Source organism: Ranitomeya variabilis, chromosome 6, assembly GCF_051348905.1.
Source record: "Ranitomeya variabilis isolate aRanVar5 chromosome 6, aRanVar5.hap1, whole genome shotgun sequence".
NCBI classification, from domain to species: Eukaryota; Metazoa; Chordata; class Amphibia; order Anura; family Dendrobatidae; genus Ranitomeya; species Ranitomeya variabilis.
Genome location: NC_135237.1, coordinates 20095243 through 20116293, shown reverse-complemented (window position 1 = coordinate 20116293; position 21051 = coordinate 20095243). Strand labels below are relative to the sequence as shown.

Sequence of the window (21051 nt, the reverse complement as noted above, 5' to 3'; positions counted from 1 at the left end):
TATATCTTTACATAGACATGTGTTTAGTGATATAATCCTGCCATGTGTTCCACATGAAGCTCCCCCCTCCAGCCTGCTGTAAAACAAAGCTGCCATGAGCTGGAAAAACAAGTTTCCTTTAGGATTGAGGGGATGTACCTTTGCCAGTGGACAATAGACTTGTGACCTCATCCCCCACGCCTGGGGCTGGACACACCGCTTTTAGCTGGTCACATATAAGGGACAAGACCAGGTGGTTCTCTCTTTTTTGCTGTGCCTGCATGCTGGAATGATCATGGATGGTGGATAAGTATACTCTGTACCCCCTTTTCTTACTAGGCCCTGTAACCTCTTAGGCCTTAGGGTTAGTAAGCTATAGATGGGAGGGCTGATATTGTGTGTGTGATTTGGGTAATCGGGCAGTTAATTGTGGGTTTTTATATTGTGTGATATTGTTGTGATATTACTGGATATTGTGGGTTATTACTGTGTGTTATTGCTGGGATATCACTAATACAGTAATATCACTACAGTATACAGAGTTGTAGTATCCGTATATGTGTATATATATATATATATATATTTATAGTCGCTAGCTTGGGTATAAATATATATGTATGTTATAGACTGCAGACTTGTGTGTGTGTGTGTGTGTAATAAATATCCTTTATTGTTACACTGTTTTGTCTCAGTGTATAGTATAAGGAAAAGATAACGTTGAGGCATATGTAGTGGATATTAATTATTAATAGCCAAGTTCAGCGATAATAGTTGATATCGAACCTCAATAGAGGTGTAAGGAGAGATCCTCCATTTGATAACTATAAATTTAGTATTGTAAGAGGAAATCCCTTCCTTTAACAGAATCATTTACACCTTGGCTCATGATTTGCAGCTTTTTTTAAATCACTTTCCTTTTTTATCTCGTGGTGTTGGTTTCTGTTTTGGCACCAAATTTTTCAAAATGATGCTCGCGATTCATGAATCTGTCGAATAGCCAAAATTTTTTTTTTTTTTTTTTTCCTCCTCTCTTGAACTTATTTTGCAACTTTTGGTCCCCCATTTTGGTGTACTCAAAAATACACCTCAGGGAGGAGAAAAATTGTGCGGGAGCCCACGCCAGTTTTTCCATGAATACATTCTTTTAGTAAATACATACAGATCCCAAATTTTACACACACATAATACTAACAGTATTAGGCTTCTTTCACACTAGTGTCGGGCTCGGCCCGTCGCTGTGCGTCGGGCCGACGTTCCCGACGCTAGCGTTGTCTCCGCCGCACAACGGGGGCAGCGGATGCATTTTTCCAGCGCATCCGCTGCCCCATTGTGAGGTGCGGGGAGGTGGGGGCGGAGTTCCGGCCGCGCATGCGCGGTCGGAAAAAGCGGACCGTCGTGAGCAAAAAATGTTACATGTAGCGTTTTTTACTCCCGACGGTCCGCCACTGCACGATGCATCCGTCGCACGACGGGTGCGACGTGTGGCAATCCGTCACAATGCGTCGCTTCATGTTAATCAATGGTGAAAAAACGCATCCTGCAAACACTTTTGCAGGATGCGTTTTTTCGGCAAAACGACGCATTGTGACGGAATGCAGTTAACGCTAGTGTGAAAGTAGCCTTAGTCACTGACATCTATAAATCTAACTGTTCTGCACGGGTTTACTGTATGTAAACCATGTCTCCTATCCTGTTGGGTTCTGCAATGATTTTTAGTAGCCGACAAATGAATTATCGGCTATTCTGCTATCTAGCTCTGTATGAAATATAAAGATACATATTTGTGTTTCACTGACATGCAGTGTATATATATATATATATATATATATATATATATATATATATATATATATATATATATATATATATATATATATACACTCACCGGCCACTTTATTAGGTACACCATGCTAGTAACGGGTTGGACCCCTTTTGCCTTCAGAACTGCCTCAATTCTTCGTGGCATAGATTCAACAAGGTGCTGGAAGCATTCCTCAGAGATTTTGGTCCATATTGACATGATGGCATCACACAGTTGCCGCAGATTTGTCGGCTGCACATCCCAAAGATGCTCCATACAAGGCAGGATGGATCCATGCTTTCATGTTGTTTACGCCAAATTCTGACCCTACCATCCGAATGTCGCAGCAGAAATCGAGACTCATCAGACCAAGCAACGTTTTTCCAATCTTCTACTGTCCAATTTCGATGAGCTTGTACAAATTGTAGCCTCAGTTTCCTGTTCTTAGCTGAAAGGAGTGGTACCCGGTGTGGTCTTCTGCTGCTGTAGCCCATCTGCCTCAAAGTTCGACGCACTGTGCGTTCAGAGATGCTCTTAGGCCTACCTTGGTTGTAACGGGTGGCGATTTGAGTCACTGTTGCCTTTCTATCAGCTCGAACCAGTCTGCCCATTCTCCTCTGACCTCTGGCATCAACAAGGCATTTCCGCCCACAGAACTGCCGCTCACTGGATTTTTTTTCTTTTTCGGACCATTCTCTGTAAACCCTAGAGATGGTTGTGCGTGAAAATCCCAGTAGATCAGCAGTTTCTGAAATACTCAGACCAGCCCTTCTGGCACCAACAACCATGCCACGTTCAAAGGCACTCAAATCACCTTTCTTCCCCATACTGATGCTCGGTTTGAACTGCAGGAGATTGTCTTGTCCATGTCTACATGCCTAAATGCACTGAGTTGCCGCCATGTGATTGGCTGATTAGAAATTAAGTGTTAACAAGAAGTTGGACAGGTGTACCTAATAAAGTGGCCGGTGAGTGTATATACCTATACTATGTGTAGATTTCTATTCTATTGTAACCTGTCAGTGTGATTTTACTGTACACCGCACTGAATTGACGGCTTTTCTATAGGACACCGCTGCGTATTTCTCGCAAGTCACCCTGATGGTCCGTGTGGTGTGCGAGTTTTTCTCGCCCCCATAGACTTGCACTGGCGAGTCTCGGCCAATATACGGTGCAAATCTCAGCATGCTGCCATTTCCTTCCCAGTTAAAATACGACTGAGAAAACAACGGATGATGGGAGCTGCCCCATAGAGTAACACTGGTCCGAGTGCCATGCGATTTTTTTCTCACTTAGCACTCCTCCGTAGTCCTCTCTAGTGTGACTCCGGCCTGACCATAATTTACTCATAATCTCATTGTTATCCTATGAAGAAAAGGGATGAGGAGCAGTAAGAAGAATTCAACGTGGCCTAAATTCTTTATTATTGAAAGCAATTTTATCGTTCATATGGAAACATTGTAAATGCCCGTGATAGAGAGCAGTAATGTCATGATACCATCACTATGGAGTCCTCCCCTTATTCTACACATACTACTAATAGATGGATGTGGAGAGATGTAGTAAGATACATTCTTGTACTTTATTTTCCACATCCTCACTGATTCAATCCATCTACTAAAGAAAAAGACAAGAAAAAAGAATGAATAATATTACTCATACACATTCACCAAAATAGTAGGAAGACAGATGATCCTATTGAGCCTTCATATAACCAGTGCAGACTGATAGCGAACATCTCTGCGGTGGATTATTACAGGGAGAGTCCAGGAGAATCAATGATCCCAATTACATGATATACTTACAGGAATTCCTCCTCTTCCTCTGCTGATGTCATCCTATAGAAGAGTAAGGAAGACAATTAGCAATGATTGTATCAGATGATATTAAGAAAAAAGAAGCGCGCTCAGCTATCTTAAGTTGGTGCTGGCTGTACTTGGGAAAAACCCAACAACAAGTCCAATATAGAAAAATCAGCCGCACTCTTATGGTATATCTTTGCAAAAATGTGATGTATTTATTCACATGTGTTGAGACAAAAATTTATATATATATACACACACACACACAGCAGGGAGTATAAACGGAGTAGTAACGTTTCGACCCTGCCTCGGGTCTTTCTCAAACTGTAATCAAACACAAATAACAATTAGTGTTATATACATATGAGGTGCTTTACATAAAGACAAAACCAGATGAACATAACATAATTTACAGAAAACAATATAAAGTAAGGATCCCATCTGAAAAGTATCTTTATGAGATATCGCTGTCAAATAGAGAACCTCTGCAAGGTCTATCAGGGGTGCTGTCGCTAACATAAAGTTCTATTATAGAGAGTGGAAACAAGGTCCAGTCGGACCAGCAAAGCTCAAAAAATAGGTACAAAACTGGGTACAAAATTAAGTAACGTTATACCTAGTGGTGGACATGATATAGAGAAGTACTGACCTGCGTTTTCTAGATAGAGGGCAAAATAAGAAGTGTGGTCCCTTTAAGGGCTGCGAATAAAGAGGAGAGAGGGCCCCTTGTGAGAAGATGCGAGATTAAAGGTAATGGGGCCGTGGTAGGAAATACAGATGAGTCACCAACCTCCTATTGTTGTGGTGTCGGGACGTCCTGCGTCTGTGGGCATGTGTGCCTGCATGGGTAATTGTGCCTCTACTTATAGCACCTATTCAATCGGAGGCTGCAGCTCCCAAAGGGAGGTGTGGGACGCTGTATGTGTGCCCCTAATGAGTGGTGCCAGCGCACTGTGGGGGGTGAGAGAGAGGCTTGGGGTCTCTGTAATGTGCTGTGCAGTTGCTAGATCTCCCAAGGGAGGTGTGGAAGCTGTGCGCGCGCAATGTTTGGGAGCACAGTGCTCGTATGTCAAGGAGGGCTGAGTTATCTGGGAGGAGGTGTGGCGAATGGGGGGAGAAGAGAGAGGAGTGGGAAGGGTATAAAATGCGAGAGTGTCCTTTGTAAAAGGAGCACATCAGTAAGAATAATGGGGAGAAAACGTGGAACCATTGGTAAAACTGCAGGGAGCCAAAAATAAAGATCAAATCGGAAAAATAAAACGAGAAGATCGGATTGAAAAAATGGAACAAAGGTTGAACCTAAGTGAAAATATACTGAAAAAAGAAAAAATTGACAAAAGAAGGAAAATTGAAAAATAGAGAAATAATAGAACAGAACAAAAATAATGATAATAATAATGAAGGAGGTAATAAAAAATAATAAATGAAACTAAATCGAACAAAATTATATAGTAAAATAAAATGAAAATCAAAATCAGAATAAAGATCAAAAGGAAAAAAAGGAAAATAAAAATAAATATAAAATAAAAAATAAAAATAATGATAAAATGAAATAAAAATAGAAATAAAAATAAAGATAAAAAATAAACAATAAAACATAAAAAATAAAAATAAATAAAAAATAAAACCGGGGGACTTTGTAACTTACCCATGGCAGGTGTAAGAAATAGATAGTCGGCTCAGTGCATCTATAAGAATTAATAAAAGGTTAGAACTGAAGAAACAAATAATAATCATATCCACCACCACCACTAAGTTATAACTCATGTACAATTATACATATAGAGACAACATGTTGCACGGAAAGAATATTATAGCAAAATATGACTGACTCAGTAGTTCAACCAGAGGTCCGAAGTCACTAGATCCAATTCCCTGTTGAGGCCCTTTGGTGCGAGGGTCTGTAGTGTGTGTATCCAGTAGGCCTCCCTCTCTCTTAAGTAGCTTGACCTGATTGCCGCCCCTCCTGGGTCTTTCGACCTGTTCCACAACTTGGAATCTTAGTTGTGAAATGGAGTGTTTGGCTGTTATGAAGTGATCCGGTATGGGTAACCATGTCTTTTTGCATCTAATAGTGGATTTATGGCTCGATATGCGGTCACGGATGTGTTGTGTCGTTTCACCTACGTAAACTAAACCGCAGGGGCATTTAACCACATATACTACAAAATTCGATTCGGAGCTGCCTCATAGAGTAACACTGGTCCGAGTGCCATGCGATTTTTTCTCACTTAGCACTCCTCCGTAGTCCTCTCTAGTGTGACTCCGGCCTGACCATAATTTACTCATAACCTCATTGTTATCCTATGAAGAAAAGGGATGAGGAGCAGTAAGAAGAATTCAGCGTGGCCTAAATTCTTTATTACTGAAAGCAATTTTATCCTTCATATGGAAACATTGTAAATGCCCGTGATGGAGAGCAGTAATGTCATGATACCATCACTATGGAGTCCTCCCCTTATTCTACACATACTACTAATGGATGTGGAGAGATGTAGTAAGATACATACTTGTATTTTATCTTCCACGCCTTCACCGACTCAATCCATTTACTAAAGAAAAAGACAAGAAAAAAGAATGAATAATATTACTCATACACATTCTCCAAAATAGTAGGAAGACAGATGATCCTATTGAGCCTTCATATAACCAGTGCAGACTGATAGCGAACATCTCTGCGGTGGATTATTACAGGGAGAGTCTAGGAGAATCAATGATCCCAATTATATGATATACTTACAGGAATTCCTCCTCTTCTTCCTGATCTGACGTCATCCTATAGAAGAGTAAGGAAGACAATTAGCAATGATTGTATCAGATGATATTAAGAAAAAAGGAGCGCTCTCAGCTATCTTAAGTTGGTGCTGGCTGTACTTGGGAAAAACCCAACAACAAGTCCAATATAGAAAAATCAGCCGCACTCTTATGGTATATCTTTGCAAAAATGTGATGTATTTATTCACATGTGTTGAGACAAAAATGTGTATATATATATATATATATATATATATATATATATATACACACACACACAGCAGGGAGTATAAACGGAGTAGTAACGTTTCGACCCTGCCTCGGGTCTTTCTCAAACTGTAATCAAACACAAATAACAATTAGTGTTATATACATATGAGGTGCTTTACATAAAGACAAAACCAGATGAACATAACATAATTTACAGAAAACAATATAAAGTAAGGATCCCATCTGAAAAGTATCTTTATGAGATATTGCTGTCAAATAGAGAACCTCTACAAGGTCTATCAGGGGTGCTGTCGCTAACATAAAGTTCTATTATAGAGAGTGGGAACAAGGTCCAGTCGGACCAGCAAAGCTCAAAAAATAGGTACAAAATTGGGTACAAAATTAAGTAAGGTTATACCTAGTGGTAATAAATAATAATAATAATAATTTTTTTTATATAGCGCCCACATATTCCGCAGCGCTTTACAACTTATAGAGGGGACTTGTACAGACAATAGACATTACAGCATAACAGAAATCACAGTTCAAAACAGATACCAGTAGGAATGAGGGCCCTGCTCGCAAGCTTACAATCTATGAGGAAAAGGGGAGACACGAGAGGTGGATGGTAACAATTGCTTTAGTTATTTGGACCAGCCATAGTGTAAGGCTCGGGTGTTCATGTAAAGCTGCATGGACCAGTTAACAGCCTAAGTGTGTAGCAGTACAGACACAGAGGCTATTAACTGCATAAAGTGTATGAGAACATGATGGAGGAACGTGATTATGTTGTTGTTTTTTTATTAATAGGCCACACAGGGATAATTAGGTTAATGCGTTGAGGCGGTAGGCCAATCTGAACAAATGAGTTTTTAGGGCACGCTTAAAACTGTGGGGATTGGGGATTAATTGTATTAACCTAGGTAGTGCATTCCAAAGAATCGGCGCCGCACGTGTAAAGTCTTGGAGACGGGAGTGGGAGGTTCTGATTATTGAGGATGCTAACCTGAGGTCATTAGCAGAGCGGAGGGCACGGGTAGGTTGGTAGACTGAGACCAGAGAGGAGATGTAGGGTGGTGCTGAGCCTAGTGGTGGACATGATATAGAGAAGTACTGACCTGCGTTTTCTAGATAGTGTGCCCCCAGCCACCCCAGAAGATGCGCCTATTCTGGCCCTTGGCCACTCTCTTCCCATTCCCGTGTAGCGGTGGGATATGGGGTAATGAAGGGTTAATGTCACCTTGCTATTGTAAGGTGACATTAAGCCAGATTAATAATGGAGAGGCGTCAATTACGACACCTATCCATTATTAATCCAATTGTATGAAAGGGTTAAAAAAACACACACATTATGAAAAAGTATTTTAATGAAATAAACACACAGGTTGTTTTAATATTTTATTGCTCTCTCAATCCACCTGAAGACCCTCGCTCTGAAAAAAAATAAACCAACAATATACATACCTTCAGATGATCTGTCACGTCCCACGAAGTAAATCCATCTGAAGGGGTTAAATCATTTTACAGCCAGGAGCTGTGCTAAAGCACTCGCTCGTGCCTGTAAACCCCGGGTACTGAATGGAAAGCAGGATGATCTGTACTTACCTTGAGTTGCACTGATGCGCCTTCTGCTGGATGTCCTCATATGAACTCGAGCGTGGGAACTTTTCCAAGGCTCCATTTCATGAGGACATCCAGCAGATGGCGCCTCTGTTGGTTTATTATTTTTCAGAGCGAGGGTCTTCAGGTGGATTGAGAGAGCAATAAAATATTAAAACAACCTGTGTGTTTATTTCATTAAAATACTTTTTAATAATATGTGTGTGTTTTTAACCCTTTCATACAATTGGATTAATAATGGATAGGTGTCATAATTGACGCCTCTCCATTATTAATCTGGCTTAATGTCACCTTACAATAGCAAGGTGACATTAACCCTTCATTACCCCATATCCCACCACTACACGGGAGTGGGAAGAGAGTGGCCAAGTGCCAGAATAGGCGCATCTTCCAGATGTGCCTTTTCTGGGGTGGCTGGGGGCAGATGTTTGTAGTCAGGGGGGCCAATAACCATGGACCCTCTCTAGGCTATTAATATCTGCCCTCAGTCACTGGCTTTACCACTCTGGCGGAGAAAATTGCGCGGGAGCCCACGCCAATTTTTTCCGCCATTTAACCCTTAATTTTAGCAGCTACAGCTGCCAAATTTTGCACATACACACTACTAACATTACTAGTGTGGAATATGCAAAAAAAAAAAGGGATATGAGATGGTTTACTGTATGTAATCATGGGGCAGCGGGACGCCGGGGACTTTTGCAGTGGAAATACAGTGAGGTAATACTCCTTTCTACTTTTTGTGCATATGCCATGTATGTTGAGGGGTTCAATTTTAGGATTATTTACTATTTAGCAGTGTCCTGATGATCCAGGCAGCTCCTAACCCATGAACACCCACATAAAAGCAGAGGCACTTGTTAATTCATTTGATTTATGCTGTATTTCACTTCAGTTATCCTGCAATTTCCTATGGCAACATAGTCCCTATTTGTGGTTTCTGTACCTTCTTACATGTAGTAATTTTATCCCAATGTGTATTTTAACATTATGTGTAATAAAAATTGTTCTATATTAGTACCATAGTGGAGATTGCTTTATTGCATAGGTTCCACTACATGTGATAGTCTGATTTGGTGGTACATATACCCTTCGTATGGAAGGGTTTTTTTGTGTATTAGCATAGAGCAACTACGTGTGAATATGTATGTAATCATGTCTCATATCCTGTCAGATTTGTGAAGGAGAAATGAAAAGCCGGCAATTGAATTAACGGCTTTTCACATATATTGCGCTGAATTAAATTTAAATACAGTATATATATATATATATATATATATATATATATATATATATATACATATATATATACATATATATATATATATATATATATATATATATATATACACTCACCGGCCACTTTATTAGGTACACCATGCTAGTAACGGGTTGGACCCCTTTTGCCTTCAGAACTGCCTCAATTCTTCGTGGCATAGATTCAACAAGGTGCTGGAAGCATTCCTCAGAGATTTTGGTCCATATTGACATGATGGCATCACACAGTTGCCGCAGATTTGTCGGCTGCACATCCCAAAGATGCTCCATACAAGGCAGGATGGATCCATGCTTTCATGTTGTTTATGCCAAATTCTGACCCTACCATCCGAATGTCGCAGCAGAAATCGAGACTCATCAGACCAAGCAACGTTTTTCCAATCTTCTACTGTCCAATTTCGATGAGCTTGTGCAAATTGTAGCCTCAGTTTCCTGTTCTTAGCTGAAAGGAGTGGTACCCGGTGTGGTCTTCTGCTGCTGTAGCCCATCTGCCTCAAAGTTCGACGCACTGTGCGTTCAGAGATGCTCTTAGGCCTACCTTGGTTGTAACGGGTGGCGATTTGAGTCACTGTTGCCTTTCTATCAGCTCGAACCAGTCTGCCCATTCTCCTCTGACCTCTGGCGTCAACAAGGCATTTCCGCCCACAGAACTGCCGCTCACTGGATTTTTTTTCTTTTTCGGGCCATTCTCTGTAAACACTAGAGATGGTTGTGCGTGAAAATCCCAGTAGATCAGCAGTTTCTGAAATACTCAGACCAGCCCTTCTGGCACCAACAACCATGCCACGTTCAAAGGCACTCAAATCACCTTTCTTCCCCATACTGATGCTCGGTTTGAACTGCAGGAGATTGTCTTGACCATGTCTACATGCCTAAATGCACTGAGTTGCCGCCATGTGATTGGCTGATTAGAAATTAAGTGTTAACAAGAAGTTGGACAGGTGTACCTAATAAAGTGGCCAGTGAGTGTATATATGTGTCTCAATGACATATATATACTGTATATATGTTTTAACGAACATTTGAGCACATAAATCCATGAGATGTCGGTTTTGCAAGCCTGCGAGAAAATATCGCAGTACGGATGCCATACGGATTACATACGGAGGATGCCATGCACAAAATACGCTGACACACCCTGCCTACGGATGACATACGGACCACTATTTTGGGGACTTTTCTGCGTATTACGGACGTAAAATACGGACCGTATTTTGAAACGCTGAGTGTGAGGCCGGCCTTAAGGTCAAATTTCAGATGAAACTAGGCACGGAAAAGAAAAACAAAATTAAGAAAAAGTTCTTTGCCAATGTTTCCATTCATAGATCCTCCTGGAACATGCTGGGGGGGTGAGGATCACAGTAATTTACGGTGAATGTAATAAATAGGATTTTTACTGTACCTGGAATCTTTGTTGTTTTTTAGTAGATGGTGGAGCTGTAAACACAAAACACAGCAGGTTACACATTTTTGCTCGTCTTTGGTGGCTTTTTATATGGATTTTCATCCAGGTTATCAGAAGTTACATCATTTTTCTTCTGTTTTATGGGGTGAAGGTGCAATAACCTAAAACGGACATTTGTACACATTGAAAAATTTCAGAACTGGGATATTTTTCCATTGTGATAATCCCTCGTGGTCGTTTGACCGCAGCGCCCTCACACGTCATCACTCTGAGCTGTCTGTGTGTGGTTCCCTGAGGGTGTGCTCATGCTCTGTGGGTGGAGGCTGCCGGTGCTGCCTGTCTGCATGGGGATGGGATGGCCACTCTCCATTCACAGTACAGGGGAACATCCATGTGGCATCATTGCAGAAGGGGGACCTCGTAGTTACGTGGTGTGCCCCGGAAGTAGGAACAGATCCAGTGGCCCACTAGAGGCATCGGCCCTTCTGGCATTTGCCAGAAGTGCCCGATGCTCAGTCCGGCCCTGGAGACTACAGTACGGTATGGCAGCAGGAGACGGGTTAACGACAGACTGACAGTTGACAACGGGGAAGGCTGCAGGCGACGGGCCTCTTGATGCCTTGCCTGCACCTTTACAAGTGATGGCCGCAGAACGGAACATCGGGGTTGGCGGCCGGTCTTCATGTCCTGCATCAGACAGTGAAGGTAGGGGACAACGGCAGCGGGCGAAAAAGAATCACAGCTGTATGCTCTGGTGTTCTAGCGGGCATGCTATCAAAAAACAACTTTGCTAGGTCTTACTTTCGGAGGAGGCCTTATATTTAGCAGTTCTGCAAAACTACAGCTAGGTCTTATTTTCGGGAGATGTCTTATTTTCGGGGAATCAGGGTATGAAAAGTAGATAATTGAATATGCAGATTGGTCACCTGTCCTCATTTAACTAGATGCGCATTTCAACTATAAGTATCAGTGGGACATAGTGGGGGGCGCACATCTATATATATATATATATGGCCGGGTTTAAGGTGGGGTCAGCAGCACTGATGAAGAAGGACTGAGTCTTTTGAAACGTGTTGGTTTACTGGCCCTCTCATGCACCCGTCCCCCAATTCTGGTGACCTCACCCAGACCATGACCACCTCCAACCTCGCCACTGGTCGGCTGCGCTTTTTGGCCGAAGCACACCGCCAGTCTACTGCATTGGCTTACGGAGGTCATGGAGGGAACCTGACACCACGGTACGACGCTCCCCAGGTCTTCTGCCGTTCTGCCCACAAACCGTGCTCTCCACTTCTCCAGATAGCAGCATCACCAGACTCCTGGCACATGCACTGTGCTCACCGCTACCAGAAGTAAGCTGCACACCACTAGGGAATGTGTTTCACATGTGCCGATAGCATCACCGGACTCCTGGCACGAGCACTGCGCTCACCACTCTCTCACACATCCTTGCATGCTGGCATACTACAGGCCTCTGTAAGGTCGCTGCGCATCGTGCACATACGGATCAGTTACATTACAGCTTTAGCGCAGCCACAGATTCTTGGTAGACTCTTGCAGCTTTTGGTGACATGGTGGCTGTGGCAATGACCGCGCCATGTGATGACTGAACTTCTGTAAAGGAAAATATGGATTAGAGATGGCAGAGACAGTCCGATCATAAGCAGATGTCGGCGGAGAACAGACTTACTCTTTAGAGATGAAGGGGCCGATTCACCATTGATTGGGGCAGATTTTGCCAGCTTTCCATTTGCACCATAATCATCTTTTCATTTGTACCTTTCCTAAACTCCCTGTTTTGTGTACGTCTGTTTTGTTTTAAGCATTTGTGGGCAGGGTTTAGACTTTACAGATGTTTTCATGCTATTTTTTTTCTTTAATTTTAAACTTTTTGAAAAGTCACTAAAATGTTTGTGGAAATGTACAGCAGCCTCCACCAAGATTGATTTTATATAGAGCAGAACATTTTTGCCAAACTTTGCGACATTTTGCAAAATGTGCAAGTTTTTTGCAGTAAAACAAAAAGCTCTTAACGACCGTGGGATTTTCTGTTTTTGAGTTTCCGTTTTTTCCTCCCCGTCTTCCCAGAGCTATAACTTTTTAATGTTTTTCTGTCAATATGGCCGCGTGAAGGCTTGTTTTTTTGCAGGACAAGTTGTACTTTTGAACTTCACCATTGGTTTTACCATATCGTATATTGAAAACAGGAAAAAAAAAATCAAAGTGCAGTGAAGCTGCTAAAAGGCAAAATTCCACAAATTTCGTTGTTTTTTTTTTCTTTACCATGGTCACTAAACGCTAAAACTGACCTGCCGTTATGATTCTCCAGGTCATTACGAGTTCACAGATACCAAGCATGTATAGGTTCTGTTTTATTTAAGTGGTCAAAAGAAAAATGCAAAGTTTGCAACAAAAAAAAAAAAAACGCCACTTTCCGAGACGTGTAATGTCTCCATTTTTCATTCTCTGGGGCTGGGTGATGGCTTATTGTTTGCGCGTTAAGCTGATGTTTTTATTGATTCCATTTTGGTGTAGATACAATCTTTTGATCGCCTGTTATTGCATTTTATTGCAATATTGAGGCGACCAAAAAAAAGTAATTCTGGAGTTTCCATTATTTTTCTCAATATGCCGATTACCATTCAAGTTAATTATATTTATATTTTGATAGATCGGGCATTTCTGAAAGTGGCAATACCAAATATGTGTATTTTTAATTTTGTTATTGTTTTATTTTGAATGGGTCGAATGGAGGGTAATTTAAACTTTTTTTCGATTTTTTTTTTTTTTTTTTTTTTTTTAATTTTTAACAGGTCATCAATGTATCTGTACTAGCACTGCATGTGGGAAGTGGCCTGGGGACTACTGTGGAAAATCTCCTCTTATAGGCTGAGAAAGATTTGCATACGATGGCGCCATGCCGTGCCCATGGCAGTGCCTTGCTTCTGTAAAAATGACCTATCTTTGAATGTAAAATAATTAGGTGTCCTCCTACCTTATTTTCTATGCATAAGAATTAAACTAATTTGTCACCTACTGACTCTTTATATGATAATCAATACTTAAGAAGACACTGATGTAGAGTTTGTTAATCTTAAAATCTTTCAATAAAGAAAAATCATACGTGATTTTCTTTACTCTGCTGCTGTGTTCTTAAAGCAGCAGAGAAATAATCTGAGGAGCCTAGTGTTTAGAATGGAGACGAAAGGACGGGAAGGTTAGAGAGTTTGGAAGACATTAACTAAAAAGGGAAATTATTTTCTCTCATAATGGGACATATAGACATTTAAATATATTGGTTTCTTCCATTAAAAATATACCATATAGTATAACGATGTAAAGGGAAGACACAAAGTGTATCTGCCCCGGATATAATGAGCCTGAGTGCAACAACATGTCACATACAATAATGGGGGAAGAGTTTCCTTACTTTGGAATGCGGCTCTGTTTTTTATTATGCTCTTTTTTGCTGTTGGAGAAATAGAAGAAATGATCACAAATAAATACCTTGTAATGTAATAATCAACAACAAATCCTTGTCTCATAGGGACACCGACAAACATAATGCATTACCTGTCTCATATACGTCACCACACGATTTAGATAGATGTCATTACTAATTAATAATATTATATTTTTAAATAATGTTACAATTAACATTATTATTAATAATAATTAATACATTAATAGCTCATTGTATGAATATCAAATTCACATGCACCTGTAACGGGACTGATCTTTAACCTGTTGTCACGATAATGTAAAAATGTCATAATGTAAGATAGTTCTAGAAATTACCATGTCACAGACACACATTGCAGTTTCGACCCACCTTTCTCCCCCTCTGCATTCGCTCATACAACAAACAAAGCCCTATGGCAGATACTGTGCAACTTGATACCAATGTGTGAGCAGTGTATGGCTTTTAAACTGCAGACAACTAATCCTGTAAAGCCCCTCGTTGCCCCTTGCCCAAGGAATATCTTTGTCTGGGGGCTCAAAAAATGTAAATAGGTGGAAAAAGAGTGCATGTCATTACTCAGCCCACTCAGTGATGTCACGACAAGAGGGCAGATCTTTACCCCTGCTGAATTGTGGGAAGAGTTGGTCCAGGAAGCGAGCTAACAACAGCTCGGCAAAGCTGTGTTCATGCATCTGGATATATGGAAGCCCTTTATCCTCCATAGCACACGGCCAGTCACAAGCTGAAATGTTCTGAATGCTATGTAAGTGTTCTCTTTTCAATGTTAACCCTATTTTATTTGTAATGTACACATGATTTTGTCTTCTTTATAATATTTTTTATACTTTGTAAACACTGCCTACCTTTTTATGGAGTAAAATATATAATTTACTAGCTTGTCTCTCTCTGCTCTATAAACGAACTGTCGCTTCCTCTGAAGTAAATTACGCTACTGATTTGGGTTGGCTCTGGACCAGTTAACCCTTGTGGAATCGAAGCTGGTGGCAGCATACTTTGTTCTGTGCGATTGGGAATCTTTGTAGCGACGGCGGCATTGATAATTATTGTTCCCGTCTTTGTGGGAGTAGTTATAATGCCTTCGCTGCAGGATGCCCAATAGCCAGTGCATAGCAGGTAGCCTTTCTGGTGACTAATTACCCTAGGTGTAGGACCTAATCTGACCTGAGGGTAAGGGGGACGCCAGAGAGCTGCAAGTTCCAAACCGGAACTGGGATATAGATAAATCCCCTTCAGAAGGAACCAGGGGCAACCAAACCACCTCGGTTTGTGACAAATTGGTGTGAGTAGTGGGGAAGATAAAGGTATCCTACCCGGGATCCCTGACATGTTGTTGGGATCCGTGACACATTGTTGGCAGCACGGGTGTGAACCGTGACACCTGTGTAACTACCAGGACGAGTCATTGTATAATTTTGCATCTAGAAAACAGCATTTAGGAAATCAGGGCATGTCCATTTGTGGAAAGTGTTAAAATACCTACATGTTTATGACTTTGCTTCTGGATGTTCTAGCAAAGCATTTCGGCATCCACCATTTACGTTTGCATCTGAAGAAAAATCCAAACAAACAAATTGAGACACAGACAGTTCACATTATTATTATTATCATTCTGATCAGTCTATGAGGATTTATACAGCATCGTTATTGTCCTGTGTAACGTCCTGCACTTATGTCACTTTTGACATCATCGTTCAAAAGTCCAAGGTCTCGTTAGTCTAAATGCAGCCATGATTGCTCTTATTACTTACGGGATCGGCTCTGTGTCTGCCACTGTGGTCTTTGTTTCATATCTATAATAAAAATGAAGTTTTTATTAGAAACAGAGAAAATATCAGAAAATATAATCTGTAGAGTCAGGGGCACAGTTATAGAGAGTTAATAGATAAAAAAAAAAACAGATATCCAACAACGGACTCCATAAATTTCACTTCTATACCATCTAGGTAAGAACCTTTACATCTGCATGTGAAAACCTCAGAACAAACGACTGGAGGGTTTCTGGTCTCACTGGTCTTATGTTTTTGGACTTAGTTATCATTATGTTCAGTATATACAGCCATGTTGTGTCCAGGGATGTCAAACTCAAGTACACAGTGGGCCAAAACGAAAGGTTGAGGGCCAACCTTGATATAACGTTAATCGCGACAGAAAAAAAGGGAGGAAAGGAAGAATAAATGTGTTGGGGAATCTGGCTAAGGAATGGAGGACCCCAATACGCAGACCTATGCCTAGCTAGTGGAGGAGACAGAGGTTAGTAGGCGCTGTGCGCACTTAGATGTTTGGGAGGGCACACGGAGGAGGTGCGAAGATGTAGGGAGAAGAGGAGGGAACCTCCGGCTCAGGTGAAGGCCGCTCAGGAAGGGCATCATAGCTGGGGAGTGAGTGTTGTAAATGGCCTTGTAGTAACCCGAGAGCGTGCCGGACTGGAGATGCGGGATCAGTAGTGGTATCAGCGGGTCGGCTCTAGGAGACATTTGTTTTATTTTCTCACAGGTCAAATACAATTACACTGTATGTCTCCCTCCTCTGCGCCACCCACCAGCGCCTCTACCTTCATCTTTGCCAGTCATACCGGCCATTGGCAAAACTGTTTTCAGTGCGCCATGGCCACATTGGAGCGGCAGCACTGCTCAGACAAGACCAAGAGCTCAGAAAATTGTGCCCCCTATAATCCTGGAGTAGGAGAATCCCTAAATCAGTATGCACAGCAATGTTTTCTATCCTATACTCAGTGATAACAAATCATTATCAGATACTAATTAATATCTACAATCATATACAACCTGTGATATCTCTCTATACTCCATATCTCTGTACTTACAGCTCTGGCAAAAATGAACAGACCACTACAAAATGTTCAGTTTGTCTGATTTTTCTCTTTATAGATATAAGTTTCAGTAAAATGTAAATTGCTCTTTTATTCTATAAACTTCTGACAACATGTCTCCAAATTTTTAGGCAATCAATTTTGTATTTTTTTCCTGAAAAGGAGAATTGGTCAAAACTAAAAAAAAACCCCAGTGCTTTCAGACCTCAAATAATGCAAAGAAAACAAGTTCATAATCATTTACAAACAGCAATACTAATGTTTTAACGCAGGAAGAGTTCAGACATCAATATTTTGTGGAATAACCATGCATTTTAATCACAGCTTTCATGCGTCTTGGCAGCTTTCCACCAGTCTGTCACGCTGCTCCTGGGTGACCTTATGCCACTCCTGGTACAATAATGTCAGCAGTTCTTTGTTTGGTGGCTTGTGACTATCCATCATCCTCCTGATTACATTCCAGAGGTTTTCAGTGGGGTTCAGGTCTGGAGATTGGGCGGCCATGACAGGGATTTGATGTGGTGGTCTCCTAATTTTTGCCAGAGCTGTACAGTCTGATGGTATCTTCGCTTTGGTCTTCCTCTCTTATTTGGAGCAATCCCTGCCCACCTCTTGCTCCTCTTCCTCACTACTAAGCACATAACATTGATTACATGCAGTAATAAATATCATAAATGAACATTATTGTAATCGCTCCTTTATAGGGAGTGTTACAGTGGGTTCATACAATGCAACAATGGTGCATTTACTGCTGTGCTGCTCCAAATCCAGAGGAAAACTTGCATTAAGGACAGAAACATACCCTGTGATCACATTGTGTGAGCCCACCATAGTGCGGATAAATACGTCATCCATGACTAGGTGTAAGATATTTCTGACAAATTCAGAATTTTACAGGACAGCGCACAGTACTGCACAGCTCCAGTAGGGGGCGCTTTTAAGCCTAAGAACGCTGTCTGTTATGTAGTTAATAGCGATACATCCTAGCGCATTGATGACATCACGCCGCAGGCACTAGGAGAGCGGGTGTACGACAGAGCACTACAGGGGCCTTCTACTTCTCTGGCCAAAGAGGCTGCACAAGTACAAAGCCCAAGTCAGTCATCGTGAGCTTCAGGTGATTAAATGGGGACATTCAGGCACTGAATAGAAATAAATGGCATAATTAAAGGGGCAATAAATGGCAAACTGACACAAAAATCAGTGCCTCTTAGCAGGGCCGGACTTAGCCCAAAAGGCGCCCTGTGCGAGACTGCAGGACGGCGCCCCCCCCCCCCCTCCAAACTTTGAAAGAAAACAATAACTCTTTAATATTCACAACAACACGTTTACTTAGAAAACTTGTGTTTCCCTGCAAAACACTTGAAGAAACACTAATATTGCAATAACGGGAATTATAAAGTGCTTTAAAGCGGACCAAAAGGAAAAAATGACGCTTGGTCCAAAGCCATATGGGCTGACAGCCAATCAGAGTGCAGAGCGGCGGCCTGCAAGGCCAAACACCGCCCTGCACTCTGATTGGCTGTCAGCCCAACGCTGACAGCCAATCGGAGTGCAGAGATGATGGCCAGCATGGAGAAGAGTTCCGGACGGGTGGCAGCAGGTCGGGTGCCGTGCGGACCAAGAGTCATTCTATGACTTTTGATCCACCTTAATACTAAATAAAATATCTTAAAATATCAAATATAAATAATATAATAAATATGCAACATACATGAGAAAAACTGTCATTAAATATGTGCACAATTTTCAACCTTCAAGACAAAAAAATAAAAATACAGTGCAATATACTGTAATCCAGCAACAACAAGAACATAATAACGTGCTACATAAACTGATTTAAAAAGCAACTTTCCGTGCTTTTACTTTGGCAAACTCATCAATAGTTTCATTTAAGTCTAGAGATGCCAACACATCATTTTCAATTGACAAGACTGCAAGTGAGGATAACCTGCTCTCTGTCATAGTGGACCTTAAATATGTCTTAATGAGCTTAAGTTTTGAAAAACTGCGCTCTCCTGAGGCCACAGAAATCGGGATGGTGCACAGAATCTGAAGTGCAGTCCAGGTTTGTGGAAAGTGCTCTGTAAACTCATTTTTGGTGAGGAAACCAAGTATCTGCAGCGGAGTCTCAACATCATCAGGGAGCACATTCCGAATGTGCCAGAGTTCATCAGAAAGTTCAGCACCATTTATGTCAGACTTATTGCCATAAGTCAGAGACTTCTGCAGTTCTACACTATGTGCCAACAAGTCTTCCCGTGATTCATGGCTCTTTATATCGTACAAAAAGCCCCATTTTTTATTATGAATACTGAGTTGCTGGAAACGCTCCTCCATTGAATTTAAAGCAGTATCCACCAACACATTGAAGAACTCAACCTTAAATTTCTGCTTTGCATCCACAATTGGTTCATCCCGTCCTTCATAGCTAAAAGTGGGTTTTTTAATTCTAACACGTGAGGTACTCTTAAATATGGGGTCCACACCATTTTCCTCTGCTATATTCTTTGCTCTTTGGAAAGAGCCTTCAAAACCATTCTCCCTGAATTTCTTAAGAAAATCATGGGTTTTTTCAATCATGTCTGCTGCTGTGATGAGGTTGGCGGTCTGGTTTTGCAAAGCTTTGCTCACAATATTGATTTGAAATAATATGTCATACCACACAATTAAGGACACCATGAATTTAAAATTAAGGATATGTTGGGACAACTCTAGAGCATCATGTTTTGTTTTTGGCTCTGTACTGCTGTCTTCAGAAAGGGCATATAATGCCTCCTGTATACCTGCTAGATTTTGGATCAGTGGTTTGAGGCAGTTTATCCGGCATTCCCATCTTGTGGTACATAGAGGTTTTACAGTAAGACCTGATACATGGTCTGTCAAAACCTTCCATCTCTTGGCTGACCCAGCAAAAATAGTATATACACGCTGAATAATTCCAAACAGGGTTATAGAATCTATGTTAGATTCTGCTGCATCTCCAACCACTAAATTGAGGCTGTGGCATCCACATGGTACAAAAAACGCCCTTGGATTTTTTTTTAGTATGTTGGCTTGAACACCATTATTTTTGCCTGCCATATTGGCACCATTGTCATAGCCCTGGCCACGACAGTCATCAATATCTAGCTCTTTGCTAATTAGGAAATTAAGAATAATATCTGATAATCCTCTACCAGTTGTGTCTGTTACAGCAACATATCCAAGAAAATGTTCCCTGATCTGGCATAACCCAAGTTTAACATCAATAAAACGGATGGTAAAAGACATCTGCTCTTGATGGGCTAGATCAGTTGTACAATCAAGAATTAAGGAATAATACTTTGCCTTTTTGCATCTTTCAAGAATGTCACTAATAACCTTTTTGGCCATCAAATTAATTATTTCATTTTGAATAGTTTTACTACAGTAGTGGTCAGATGTCTCCTTTGACTTGACTCGTCGCAGATGTTCTGCCATTACAAAGTCATAATTTCCTAATAACTGTACTATAGCAAGAAAATTTCCATTATTTGCGGTGTATAGACGATCAGAAGATCCTCGAAATGCCAAGTTCCGTTCAGCCAACAACTGAGTAATACGCATGAGTCTTTCCAGTACGTTTCTCCAGTGCTGCTGCTCTTTCTGTATTCTGCTCTGTAACTGATGGTCAATTGTTTTTTTGTTTTTCATGCGAAGCTGAACTTCTATCCACTTTGTTTCTGCTGAGTAATGGTTAATGGAAGTTTCATGGGCCTTTAACATCTGACTCATATGGCTCCAATCCTGTGATCCATCCAATGCAAGTGCCGTACGGGATCTTCTATCAAACAGTTTGCAACAAAAGCAAAATACTTTGTTCAAACTTTTGGAGTACACCAACCACTTTCTTGCTCGTTTCACGCCATTGTC

General features: G+C 41.1%; 3 long non-coding RNA genes across 3 annotated transcripts in view; 1 reads left to right on the top strand and 2 right to left on the bottom strand.

Moving 5' to 3' along the window:
* LOC143781409 (uncharacterized) overlaps positions 1–21051 on the top strand; it is a 443129-nt gene that overhangs the window by 399275 nt on the left and 22803 nt on the right. The gene's annotated exons all lie outside the window — the stretch shown is intronic.
* LOC143781407 (uncharacterized) lies at positions 3798–6379 on the bottom strand. The gene is made up of 5 exons (XR_013216695.1): positions 6323–6379; positions 6093–6134; positions 5231–5270; positions 4232–4281; positions 3798–3906 (listed from the first exon to the last, which is right to left on the bottom strand). It is a non-coding gene; the product is annotated as an uncharacterized LOC143781407 (long non-coding RNA).
* On the bottom strand, positions 10676–12497 carry LOC143781410 (uncharacterized). The gene is made up of 3 exons (XR_013216698.1): positions 12351–12497; positions 10844–10878; positions 10676–10704 (listed from the first exon to the last, which is right to left on the bottom strand). It is a non-coding gene; the product is annotated as an uncharacterized LOC143781410 (long non-coding RNA).